The 10,515-nt window shown below is 56.6% G+C and overlaps 1 non-coding gene across 1 annotated transcript; it reads right to left on the bottom strand.

The window, feature by feature from the left end:
* Positions 1-3,534: 3,534 nt before the first annotated feature.
* On the bottom strand, positions 3,535-3,605 carry TRNAS-GCU (transfer RNA serine (anticodon GCU)). Its single transcript has one exon. It is a non-coding gene; the product is annotated as a tRNA-Ser (tRNA).
* Positions 3,606-10,515: the final 6,910 nt, after the last annotated feature.

Here is a 10,515-nt window from a genome sequence, read left to right as displayed (position 1 = left end):
TAGCCTCTGTGGAGAGCACTAAGTGTGCCATGTTTTAAGAAGATTGGTGTAGGGGCTTGGGGGAACTGCACCCCAAATTCTTGAAAGCCAAACGCATGTCATGGCTGTGTGTTACAACACAGGGGGTCAAACCTGCAGGGGTGGCAGCTCTTACTGAGGTCACAAAGCCTGCCAGCTGTGTGTGTCCTAGACCAGGCTGAGTGTGTGCTGGACCAGCCGTGTGTGTCTCGCGGGGGGACTCTGTCGTTTGGGGCCCTGCACCCCAAGCTGCCGACAGGCAAAACTCGTGATGTGGGTGGGTGACACTGTGTGTGTGTTAAGGTGCGCCCTTCCTGGTGCTGGGGCCTCTGCACAACACGGCAGTGTGCCCCACTGAGGCCTCCTCCTCCCCTACAGCCTCACGCCCGGTCCTCCGCTCTACCTGACAGCAGGTACAATAACTCAGCTGGCTCAACACCAGTAGCATCAGCATCGGCATCAAAGGTACCCACACAGAAGTGTCACAGAGCCTGTCGTTTCATACAGGAATTGACAGCAAGAAGTAAAAGTATTGTGTTGTGTTGTGTTGGACATACAATGTTATTCATGGTGTGTGACGGCTTATTTTGTGTTTTTGTGTCTATATGTGTATTATGAAAAAAAAGGAGTACTTAAAAAAATGTATCTTTGGACGCTTTAGTGTTGCAAACCCCTTTGTCTGGCTGAGGAAGTACCTGCAGCGGGTCGTGGGTGGAAGGAATAGTAAAGAAGCCAGCAGCTGGCCTGGCCCACAATGCAGGCGAGAAAGCCAGTGAAAATGGAAATGGAGGTGTCAGGGGGGAGGGACAGGCTGGGTGGGGGGTAGGGGGGAAAGGGGGTGTAGGAGCACAGGTAAAAGTGCAGAGGTGCCTGGGCTGTCAGGTGTCCGGCCGGGCGCAGTGTGCCAGGCTCCACTGTGTGCATTGAGTCCAGGAGTTTCTGTACCGACTGCCCAGGAGGCTGATGAAGTGCAGTCCATAGGCCCAGCTCTGAAAGGTGGTTTGTACAGTCAAACACGCACCTAAGCTCATCACCAGAACTGAAGCCACCTTCCTACAGCTCAAAACACAAAACCTGCCAACTCTCTCCTGTACCCCACAACCTGCCCACCAGAATCTAGCAAAGACAACAAACCCCGACTCCCCGTGGGGCACACTCCTCGCCAGAACAACACTCTGCCTCCAGTCTCTCAGGCCTGACCCTGAGAGGGAACAAATTGCAATGCAAACCACTTTTCAGAGCTGCGCCTATGAACTGAGGCTGGGCGTATGATCCGGGCAGCAGCCACACTCATCCTGCGCTGCCAACTCAGTCACTTCGCCCTGCGCCAGGCTGGGGGCAGGTCCCACCTGGCAGGGGCCACATTTGGTGCCTGCCCGTGGGGCAGCAGCCGCAGCAGTGGGAGTGGCACGGGAGCAGAGCAGGGCGTGGAGCGGTGGCACCGACTGGAGCAGCCCCCGCTGGCTGCAGCCTTTGGCCAGATGTGGCTGCACCTCATGGCTCAGCCCGCACCACACCCCCTGCCTCGGACCTGCTTACACGAGCGCGCCCTGAGGGGCCTGGAGCTGGGACTTGGTCCCAAGTCGGTCACACAGGGACAGGTACCACTGCTGGTGGAACCACCCTTCAGCTCCAGTGTCTGCCCCTTGGAGAACAGCCCCCGCCATGTCTTCTTTTAGGTGGCGTCTGGCAGCAGTGTGGGGCCCATGGGCTCAGCTCCGGCCCGCTCCCGACCAATGCTGGGGAGGTGGGGAGGGGGCAGACCGGGGGCTGAGCCGGGGGACTGGATGCTCCCTCCCATCGGCTGGTGCTGGGCTGCACCACCGGGCTGCAGGGGATGTCCAGGGGGCTGCCCAGGGCGGCTGTGGGGGGTGTCCGGGGCTGTCCAGAGCAGGCTGCAAACACCTTTACCTTGTTTTACCTTTTATCTTTCTAATTTCTCCCTATTTACACTTTCACCGACATCCTGCCACACTTATAGCTTCTCTCACTCCTTGGAGTCTCAGACCAGCAGAGACTTCCTATGCTTGAAGAAGGGTGACTGAGCCTGAAAGCTTGCCAAGAACTTTCTTCCAACTACTCAGCTGGTCTAATAAAATATACTGCATCTTCTCAAAGAGCCTTGCCTTTCTAACGCAGGGCTCTTGGCTTGGGTGAGCCCGGGCAGAATTGTGTACTGCCCCCCCACCCCCGCGACAGAGCCCAGCCCCTCCAGCAGCACACTCAGCTTTAAGACCAACACTTCCCCAGCCCACTGTCCCCAAAGCACACACAGCTGGAGGTGGATTAGGTCCACTCAGGTCCCCAACACCCCTTCTCTCCACCAGGCCTTTACGCAAGATGCCACACGACCATCCCCTTGGGGTGGCCCTGGCCTGTTTTCAGCCTCTTTGCTTTCGGGGCATGGACTCAAGTTCCTCCATCTGGTGACCGCGGTGCCTTGATTTGAAGTGAGCACAGGACAGGAGTAGGTGGAGGGGACCTGCTCCTGTCGGCAGCCCCGCGGCAGTGCTGACAAGTCCTTTGCTGCACAGCGGGGTTTAATTTGAGACCTTGCAGTGATCTCTGCCCATGTCCACACAACAGGGTCTCCCTGGGGTTTCTCATTTATCCTGTGAAATGAAGACTGCTCTGTGGTTGAGGTGGGGAGGAGGGGAGGAGGCAGTACTTCTCCTTTGCCGAGGTGTAACGTTACTTTCTGTATAAAAGGACTTTTGTGGTATCTTATGCCTGACTCCAGTGAAAAATCCCTCCATGGGGAGTGGTACAGAGTCAACACCCTTTCTGTAATAATCCCCAGAGTTTTGCTGAAGACAAAAAAAAAAAAAAAGCAAAGGGAGGCAAGGGGGCTAGAAAATAGAAAAGGGCAGTGACGCAAAGGAGAGGTCATTCAGGATGGAAAGAGCTGCGCTGTGGAGACACTCAATTTTGAAATGAAATGTAGGATTTAATGTCCAGGGTGCTGCATCCAGCTTTGAACTTCCCTCTCATTCTCTCCTCCCCTTCTCTTTCTGCCAAATGTATTTCTCAATGGACAGCAAACCTTTTTTGTGAAGACTGAAATAAAATTAAGGTATTAAATATGTGGGGTTTCTCTTTCTTGGACCTTTCATTTTCCCTGCTGGACAAGGCATGGGGTGAAGGTTGCACTTTTGTTCTGCTGTTTTTCATTTGTAGCATGCTCTCCGTGCTGTTGAAATAACCTAGAGGAGTAAATCTCAGCCAGGGTGACTGGGCACTCTGGGGTGCCATCAGATTTTTTTTAATGGAGTCACACAATATTAGTGCTGCTAGTTGTGTCTATATCTGCATATGAATCATAAATAAAATGCAGAAGTTTCAGAAAGGAATCAATAACGTAAATAAATTGCGGATTTACTCTGCCATGTTTGCTTTGAAATATCTGTTGGATTTTTTTAAAAATTTTTTTAATTCAAAGAATAATAGAAAGTTGCAACAAATGAGCATGCTTGTCAAGGATTAGCTCAGTTTGCTAACACACACATTGTATTCACCTGCATTGGCTGGGAATTGAACCCAGGTCTCCTACATAGCAAGTAGGAATTCTACCATTGAACCACCAATGCTTGAGTTAGCAAAGTACCTGGTGAGGCCCCTGGAAAGAAAAGGTGATGGTGACTCTTCCCTCCATTCCAGTTCATTCCAAGGAGAAACAAGCCAGAGGTTTTGGGAGCTCTTCAATGCCATGGCCCAAAGCTGATCAATAAGCCCTAGCCAGAACTGAAAGAAACAGCCTGCATTGGAAAAGAGGGGAAATGTCACCATGGGGAAGCGATTGAGCCACCTTTGGCGTGTTTGTTTCTTTGTCTTGCTTGCACAAGGACCCCAAATCCCTTTTTGAGCTCCTGCTTTCCATTCAACTCCCTCCTTTGCTGGGCTGGGTGCTGGGGGGATCCTGACCTGCAGTGATTAAAATCATCCGAGAACGTGGGAGCCCAAGAGGGGCTGGATGGACAAAGCAGACGCCTGCATGTGTGGTGTCTGTGCTACAGACTGGGCATTTGGCTGTTCCTTTCCCTTTTTCTGTATTGATTTTTGCAGTCATCCTTCACTGGCCCCAGGGCAAGAGGAGGGAGATTTAAAAAAAAAAAAAAAATTCCCCATGTTGCAAACCAAACCAGCCAAATCAACTCCAAATCCGTGAGTCTGTGCAGAACCATAAGTGACCTGACTACCGGCAAACATCCTCCAGCCCCATCTGGGACTTCAGATGTCCCCAACTCCTTTGAGGGGCATCCTACATGCTGGGGTTTGGATGCCCCCGAGTTTTGCTTGCCCTCAGCCATATGGCCACAGGAGCAAGCTTGGCAGGAGTCTCCCATGTCCATAAAGTGACATAAAGCCAAGATCTCCCCACTCCAGCAGCTAAATTGGAGATTAATGATGCATTACCTTTGTGGGTACTACCCCATGCCAGGAAAGTGGTTGTCCCCCGGTGCAACTAGGAAAACTGCCTGCATGGTCATGGTGTTTCCCCTGCCAGGTAAGCAAAGGACTACACTTGATCTGATTTAATATATAAAGTTAAATATATTCATCCTCCATCACAAACCTTTCATCCTCCATCATAAACCTTTCATCACACAAGAAGAACCACGCACGTGTTACAAAAAAATACACCCATTCCCCTGTGGCTCCATACATCCACCCGCTACCATAGTCCTTTGGTCCAAAGAAACCCTTTAGGGTTTAAAATCTCAGTTGATTCCCTGTCCTTTTTGCTGTCGATGTTGCTGTCACTCCCACTGCTGCTGATCCTGTTGCCGACCTCCTCACTGTCATTGGGTCCGGTTATGTCACTGTCCTCTTCATTCTCACTGTCCAATTCCCCTCCCGTTGGGCTCTGGAGCAGCCTGTGCCAAGCATCTCTCTTCCAGGTGGAGTTGACTGTCTCTTCTCTGTCCTCTCCTGCTGATTTCTGGTAGTGGGATTGGAGCTCACTCAGAAATATGTTTGCACTTCATCTGATGATCGTGGAGTTAAAAGGAGAGAAAGCCCGGAGCAGAACAGCTCTCATGGGGAGTTTGCCTCCTCTCGGCATCTCCCCTCAGTCAGAGAGAGGAGAGCATGAGTCCCCAGCTCCACGGGCCCAGGGCTTTGTTCTGCATTTGCTAGAACACACTTGTCACACAATCAGTGCTACATGCTCATGCACCCATGGCATACCAATGTCACAAAAATACATGTACAACACCTGTGGGCCAGATCCAGGCCATAGGCTGTATTTTCCCCACCCATGCAACATGGGGGAGGGCAAAGGAGAGGGAAGTTCAAGGAGAGAGTCAAGCCAAACCACCTCCGGACTGGCAGAAGCATTGGAGGTGCAAGAAGCACAAGCTGGAGGCTGTGCTGAGATCTGAACTCAGATCACTGGAATCAGAGCCCAGAGGGTTGGCCATTACTGCAGAGGGGGCTCCCCCAGGCCTGCGTGGAAAAGGCTTGGCAGCTAGAGGCCACCCGCCCAGGGCAGCCTGTCCCCAGGATCCTGAGTGTCTGTGGGGAAGAGCTCCTCCAGCTGGTGGGGCAGCCTGACTCAAATCCACTTCTCCAACTGGGCAAGGCTAGAGGAAAGAGGTCCTCTAGCCAGCCATGTGTAGCACCCCAAAACTCACAAGTCATTTGGTGCGATAAAGTGTGTTTCATGTTACAGAGCATCTCGCTTGGTTGTAAAGCACGATCATGTTTTCTGTGCGATTGTTGTATACTGTGACTGCTACAGGACTGGAGCGGACCACCTCCCATCCCCCTCTGACCATTGCTTCCAGATTCCTCCACACAACCTGTCACACCAGTTTACTGACTCCCCACATCCTGGACCCCCTGGGAATGGATGGGTCTGCATTAGCAGCCTTCAGTGAGGCTGCGTCTTGACTGGGGCCCTGTGATGAGGTCAGAAAAATGATTTAAGGTCAGGCCAGGTGAGCTGGGGGGCTCTCTCTGGCTGTCCCTAGGGTCCCTGGGGCAAAGTGGGCCTCCCCAACTAGCCCCAGTGCTAGCTGCCCTACTTGCCTTTGGGCACACCACCCACCTGACTGCCCTGCCATGTCTTGTTCTTAATTACTATGCTAATCAGGCAGGAGACTGCCCCTTCTTGCCCCGATGCCAGGGGGTGCTATCTGCATCTCCGACCCTCCCCTACACTGCCGCCTGAGGCAGCAGCCCTGGTCGAGGGGTCTCAGCTGGGGCAGGCAGAGGAGAGAAGCTCCAGGGGAAAGCGATTAAGCTAATCAATCATCAGTGCTGCTGGCCTCACCTCCATGTGTCTGGGGGATGTGCCCCCTGCCCCCAGCTCCCTGTAACATGCTTGTCTTGCCCCAGGGCACCGTGCATGTGAAGCTTGAGGAGGTGGCCCTGGAGAAGCTGGCACCTGCTGGGGTTTTGGGAACCTCTTGATTCCTGGCTGGAGCAGCCACAGCCCCATCCTGTAGCTGTGTCCCTGGAGGAGGCAGGGCAGGGTGAAACCCCAGACCTTCAGGACGTGTCACCGCCTGTGCCCAAAAGGAGCCTTGCCACAGCAGGAGTCAGGTAATGTGCACACGCAGGGGAGGGCCTGGGTCTGGGTGCCTGAGCGGCGGTCCTGCGTTTGTGGTAAGAGGCTTAAATCTCTGTCCCTTCCCAACTCTAGCATGGGAGGAGCCAACTGTGGAGCTGCAGGGATGGGGTGGGAGAGGGCTCTGCGCTGGCAGCAGTCAGGGGAGAGCCCTGCATGCTTCTCGTTGCACGTGTGCAGCACCCGGCACAAAGATCCCGTGTCTCGGCTGGGCCTTGTCGCGCTGACAGGTAACAGTCAGTGATCCTGTTCCAGCCGCTCCTCTCTCGTGTGCTCATGGCCCTCTCTGCTCAGGATCGCACCAGTACAGGCGCTGGGGAAATGGGCTTCCCTGGGGGTGCTTTTAGCTCTTCTCGCGCAGTGAACTCCAGGCCTCTGCCCTGCTGACGCTTCCCTTGACACAGAGGAGACCTGGGTCTGCTCCCATGATAACTCCTTGGGCTTGTGCGCCAGACAAGGCCCTTGTCCAGGAGCAGGAGTGTGGCGGTGGGTCTGCCCTTCCAGCAGCACGAGGCCCTGTGCGGCAGTGGAAGACTTTCTTGGGCCAGAGTGTTTTGGTGGGGACCAGTGCCCCAACAGAGCAGCTTCTCCTCTTGTCCCGGCATCCCGCTGGAAGCCACTCACGTGCCTGGAAGCAGACTGGCCCTGTATTTCCCATGCCCTGCCTTAAATCACAGCTCCTGGCATGGCACCAGCCTCCCTTGTCTGCCTCCCACTGCGGTTCTGGCCTGTTCATCAGTGGGAAACTCTCTTTTGCCAGAGCAGTGATGCAGGAATCAGTGCTGCAGCACATCCACTCTTCCTCTTCTCCCCACATCACCCTGGAGACCCTTCTTTTGTTTCCCTCCCCCTTTAAACTGTGGGTGCTGACTCTGGAGTCCTGTGCGCGTCCCCCAAGGACCTACTCTGCACTTGCTCCATGGTGCGTGGTTCAGTGCTCAGCCCTCGGAGCAGAGAGGAGTCACTGGGGCTCATCTCCACCTTCATGGCCGGGGAGGTCTAGTAGGAAGTGTGAGAGACTTTGCCTCTTCCTTCTCCCTCCTCTCTCATGCGCTGAGGCCTGTGGCTGCCTCAAGCACATAGGAGTCTGGCAGAAGAGCAGGGGTTTCCTGTGCCAGCAGCACCAGGTCCAGCTGTGGCTCCTCTACCCCAGGCAGCAGGTGCACGGGCCTTGAGCAAGGCTGGGCTGCAGCCTCCTGAGGAAGGGCCTGTGAACCTGGAGCTGCAGAGCACCTCCCCAGGGAGACTGGGGGAGAGGGGTCCCTGCCACCTGAGCCAAGTGCAGAAGGTGCAGAGCAGGTCTCCGAAGCAGAAGGAGAGCATGGGGGGAGCAGGGCACCAGCTGCAGACGGGCGTGGGAGGGCAGCTGGGGAGAGTCCAGACCTGCAGGGAAGAGCTGGGCGATCTGAGAGCCCTGAAGAGCTACAAGGGGAAGCTTCACTGGCAGCAGAGGCCACATTCACACTCAGCAGGAGAGGAGGGACTCTGGGGAAAGCAGGAGCTGGCTTCCTCGTGCAAGTAGCCAGGAGTGCCAGCACTGGAAGGTCTGGTCAGAGTTGGTGGAGCCAGAGCTCCCGGCCTCTGGAAGCGCTGCCTTGGCTGCCTCTAGGGACTGACCAGACAGAAGATTTTTAGACCGGAGGATCCAGGAAAGAGCCTCCGGGTCCTCTGTGACCCAGCCAGTGCCGGGGAGAGCAGGCCGGGTTCTCTGCAGCTGAGCTTACCCAGGTCCCTCGGACCCAGGCAGCGGCAGGGCAGGCTCGCGGGCGGCTGCTTGCTAGGACTGAGCAGCATGCCTGATGGGTGCAGGGAAAGCCCGTGTTTCTACAACACGCAGGAAAGTGCAATGAATCCTAGTCCCAGTCCCCTCGCAGTAGTGTCCGATGGGGATCCTCAGAGTGGATCCGGCCTGGCTGTCTGGAGGATCTGCCGCCTGCCCAGGGGCAGCGGGGAAGGGGGTGGGGGCTATGGGGAATTTGGGGGTGGCTGCAGCTAACTGTTCTGCTAACATCACTGCAGCTGGTGGTCGGGGCCACGACCGGTGCGCGCGGGGCAGGGAGAGGAGCACCCTGTAGCTGGCGGCGCTTTGCGGAGCACCCCTGGAGGAGGCGGGGCTGCAGGAGCCGCGTGCTCGGGCCCACTCCCTGCGCTGTGCCCCCATGGGCTGAGGCCCGTACACAGGCGGGGCTTCTTTTTCTTGCTTTCGATTTCATTGAGGTTTCACTGGACTTGCGGTGCCGCTCCCCCGGGCCGGGCGCTGCCAGTCCTGCTCCCCCTCCCCAGGACCTGGCTGGTGCGGAGCAGGGGGCACAGCTGGGGGCACGGAGCCGGGTCTGTCCAGGTTGGACCTGGCACAGCGGGGCTTGGCCTGCCAGGCAAGCCCTGCCGGGCCTGAAGCCTCCCGTGCCACCCACCTCCATTGCTCTGCTGCCTGGCGGTGCTGGGCCTGGGCCTGGTGCAGTGTGTGGCAATGCCCTCTGCTTCCCCTCTCCTGGTACTGGACAGAGCACACACACCTGCACACACACAGTCCCCACAGTGACACTCACATGCACACACACAGGCACATGTGCCCCTATCAATCTGCAAATCCAGAGTTTAACAAACACCTCCTACACCTCCCACCCTGCTACAGACGGAGGGAAAAAGCTCCCATTCCTCAGACTCCTCCCGGCCCCGACGTGATCTCCAGGGGTGGGTGTCTGGGGAGGGATTTGTACCTCTGCAAAGCCTCCGATTCACGTTCAGCAGCAGCTCAATAAACCAGCCCCACCATGTGCCTGCGAAGGGACTGAAGTGAGGGACAGGAATATGTGACTTGTCACAGCCCCACAACCTGCCACAGCGAGGAGGTGAAGGGGCCGTTCAGCATCTAGAGACGACTCCTGCAGCACCGTGCACCTGGGCATGAGCAGCCTGTGCCCAGAGGACACGGCCTAGCAGGACTGTAGCAGAGACACGGGGTGTGAGACTGTCTGTGGTTAATGCAAATCCCAGTGGAGCCAGGACAACCCTGCTAGGACAGGGCCCAGCCCCAGCCCTGCTGCCTGCACACACACTCGGGCCAGGCTCTGGGAGATGCCCCATCACCAGCCCTCATGAGCAGCGTTGGCACGGCCCATTGCCTGCAGGCAGAGGGGAAGGGACTGGAGGCAGCTGAGCCAGGGCAGGAGGTTTCCAGACACCCGGGGCTGGGGCTCCATGCAGCTGTGCAGGACTGGCACTCAGTGGGTGAACAACTCCAGACAACTGGGGGTCTGCAGAGGAGTCAGAGTAGTTTAGGGTCCCCGGGGTTGGGTCTTCCCCAGTTTGGGGTCGGTGTGGTGGCAGGACGCCAGCTGTGCTGTGGCTGCAGACTGCGCGCTCGTCCCCTGCAGCCCTCATCCCTGCAGGAAGAACAGCCACAGGCCGCACTGCATTGATCACGGCTCGGCCGGGTGCATCCCTGCCCGTGCCCCAGCCCTTCTCCTGTCCCAGACACCCGACAAGTGCAGGGATCCATGTGCTTGATGCAGACGGGCGCACAGGATCCCTGCATGCCGCACTGCCCGGCACGCACGGGCACCACGCAACAGGCACTCGGCAGACCTGCACGGGCAGAGATAAGCACAGCAGGAGGGCAATTGCCATTTACACCCACTCTCTCTTCCACGTTCCCAAACCCCAAGCCCCGCACAGGGGTTGGAGCTGTGTCGCACACCATCCCCTATGGGTGGTTTGGGGCTGGGCCATGCCACATCCCTCAGCAAGTGAATTGGGGCCAGTCCATGCCGCTTCCCCCCAGCAACTGGACCAGGCCAGGCCAAGCCACCTCGCACCCCATGGCTAGATCTGGACCCAGTCACGTTCCCCCCTCACCTACTGGGACGGGCTAAGTCACCTCCTGCTATGTGAGCACTAGACCCGGGCTGCCACCACCGCGCTCC

The sequence above is a fragment of the Alligator mississippiensis genome, unplaced genomic scaffold, assembly GCF_030867095.1.
Source record: "Alligator mississippiensis isolate rAllMis1 unplaced genomic scaffold, rAllMis1 scaffold_123, whole genome shotgun sequence".
Taxonomy (NCBI): domain Eukaryota; kingdom Metazoa; phylum Chordata; order Crocodylia; family Alligatoridae; genus Alligator; species Alligator mississippiensis.
The sequence above is the reverse complement of the archived record's forward strand: the minus strand, read 5'-3'. Positions and strand labels throughout refer to the sequence as shown.